The sequence below is a fragment of the Petromyzon marinus genome, unplaced genomic scaffold (assembly GCF_048934315.1).
Source record: "Petromyzon marinus isolate PM22_M1 ecotype Great Lakes invasive population unplaced genomic scaffold, UKy_Petmar_22M1.pri1.0 PM_G_Scaffold_92, whole genome shotgun sequence".
NCBI lineage: Eukaryota > Metazoa > Chordata > Hyperoartia > Petromyzontiformes > Petromyzontidae > Petromyzon > Petromyzon marinus.
The window spans coordinates 597,501-600,000 of NW_027423049.1; positions in this window are offsets into that span (position 1 = coordinate 597,501).

The following is a 2,500-nucleotide window of genomic DNA, read 5'->3' on the forward strand; positions in this document are numbered from 1 at the left end:
TTTCTCACGGATAGACCCCGTGATACGCTAGAAATTGGCGGGGATGTCTCTCTTGTGGCTCACGGGGCTGTTAGGGTGGCACAGAAATCCCTCGGAATGGGAAAACGGGTCATTTTCGTGTCGCCACATTGCATGCGAACCGCATGCAACTTCCAGAGGCATTTGCAGCAGAAATGCATGTGCAGTCAAAAAAAAATTGATATTTTTCACGGATAGACCCCGTGAAACGCTAGAAATTGGCGGGGATGTGTCTCTTGTGGCTCACGGGGCTGTTCGGGTCGCACAGAAATCCCTGGGAATGGGAAAACGGGTCATTTTCGTGTTGCCACATTGCGTACGAACCGCATGAAACTTCCAGAGGCATTTGCAGCAGGAATGCATGTGCACTCAAAAACTTCTATATGTTTCACGGATAGACCCCGTGAAACGCTAGAAATTGGCGGGGATGTGTCTCTTGTGGCTCACGGGGCTGTTAGGGTGGCACAGAACTCCCTCGGAATGGGAAAAGGGGTCATTTTCGTGTTGCCACATTGCATAGGAACGCCATGAAACTTCCAGAGGCATTTGCAGCAGAAAGGCACGTGCACTCAAAAATTTTAATATTTTTCACGCATAGACCCCGTCAAACGCTAGAAGTTGGCGGGGATGTCTCTCTTGTGGCTCACGGGGCTGTTAGGGTCGCACAGAAATGCCTCGGAATGGGAAAACGGGTCATTTTTGTGTGGCCACATTGCATAGGAACGGCATGAAACTTCCAGAGGCATTTGCAGCAGGAATGCATGTGCACTCAAAAACGTCTATATTTTTCACGGATAGACCCCGTGAAACGCTATAAATTGGCGGGGATGTCTCTCTTGTGGCTCACGGGCGCTGTTAGTTAGGGTCGCACAGAAATCCCTCGGAATGGGAAAAGGGGTCATTTTCGTGTTGCCACATTGCGTACGAACGGCATGAAACTTCCAGAGGCATCTGCAGCAGAAATGCATGTGCACTCAAAAACGTCTATATTTTTCACGGATAGACCCCGTGAAACGCTAGAAATTGGCGGGGATGTGTCTCTTGTGGCTCACGGGGCTGTTAGGGTCGCACAGAAATCCCTCGGAATGGGAAAACGGGTCATTTTCGTGTTGCCACAATTGGCATACGAACGGCATGAAACTTCCAGAGGCATTTGCAGCAGAAATGCATGTGCACTCAAAAACGTGAATATTTTTTCACGGATAGACCCCGTCAAACGCTCGAATTTGGCGGGGATGTTTCTCTTGTGGGTCACGGGGCTGTTCGGCTCGCACAGAACTCCCTTGGTCCACCTGATTCGTGCATACAGGCAGCAACTAAAACTCTGTAAACCTGCTGTGAGGACATCTAAACAGTGGACCAGTGAGGCTGTGGAAGATTTGCGGGCGTGCTTAGACTGTACTGACTGGGATATGTTCACGACTGCTACCAATAGTCTGGATGAACTCACAGAGGCTGTGTACATCAGCTTCTGTGAGGACTGCTGTATCCCAACACGTACCAGGGTGAACTTTAACAACAACAAGCCCTGGTTCTCAGCAAAGCTCAAAAGGTTGAGGTTGGAGAAGGAGGAAGCGTTTAGGAGTGGGGATAGAGACAGATTCAAGGAGTCGAAGAACAGGTTTAGCAAAGCGGTGAGAGAGGCTAAACGACTGTACTCAGAGACACTAAAACACCAGTTCTCTACTAACGACGCTGCTTCTGTCTGCCAAAGGGCTCAGGCACATCACCAACTACAAACCCAGAGCGCCCCACACCACTAACGACTCCCGCCTAGCCAACGACCTGAACGAGTTCTACCGTAGATTTGAAAGACAATTGGACTGTCCTGAACCACCCCTTCCCACCCAAGAGGCCCCATCCCCCACCCATACTACAGAAACGACTCTCTCCTTTCAGGAGGGAGAAGTTAATGGGCTTTTCAAGAGGCAGAATCCACGCAAAGCAGCCGGGCCGGACTCTGTCTCTCCAGCCACCCTCAGGCACTGCGCTGGCCAGCTGTCTCCGGTGTTCACCAACATCTTTAACACCTCCCTGGAGACATGCCATGTACCAGCCTGTCTCAAGTCCTCCACCATCATCGCTGTGCCCAAAAAGCTAAGGCCAACAGGACTAAATGATTACAGACCGGTCGCCCTTACATCTGTGGTAATGAAGTCTTTTGAGCGCCTGCTCCTGGCACACCTCAAAGCCATCACAGACCCTCTCCTGGACCCCCTTCAGTTTGCCTACAGAGCCAACAGGTCTGTGGACGACGCAGTTAACATGGCCCTCCACTTCACCCTACAGCATGTGGACGCCCCAGCATCCTACGCCAGGATCCTGTTTGTGGACTTCAGCTCTGCCTTCAACACCATCATCCCTGCCCTGCTTCAGGACAAGCTCTTCCAGCTGAACGTGCCCTACTCCACCTGCAGGTGGATCACAGACTTCCTCTCTGACAGGAAGCAGTGCGTTAAGCCGGGAACAGAAGTCTCTGACT